We start from the raw sequence: 223 nt of genomic DNA, 5'->3' as shown, positions 1-223 counted from the left end.
TTAAGCTAGGACTCAAGCCTAGACCATCTGGATCACTGTCCAGCTTCTCTACCATTAAGTTATTCAAACAGCTGTGACCTGCTACATTTCTGAAGCAACATTTCTTGTTTGTACATATATATACATATATATATATATATATATATATATATATATATATATATATATATATATATATATATATATATACACAAAACAGAAGAAAAAATGCATTTATGTGCTT

This window comes from Protopterus annectens, chromosome 11.part0, assembly GCF_019279795.1.
Source record: "Protopterus annectens isolate FY-2018-M chromosome 11.part0, PAN1.0, whole genome shotgun sequence".
In the NCBI taxonomy this organism is placed as follows: Eukaryota; Metazoa; Chordata; order Ceratodontiformes; family Protopteridae; genus Protopterus; species Protopterus annectens.
The sequence above is the reverse complement of the archived record's forward strand: the minus strand, read 5'-3'. Positions refer to the sequence as shown.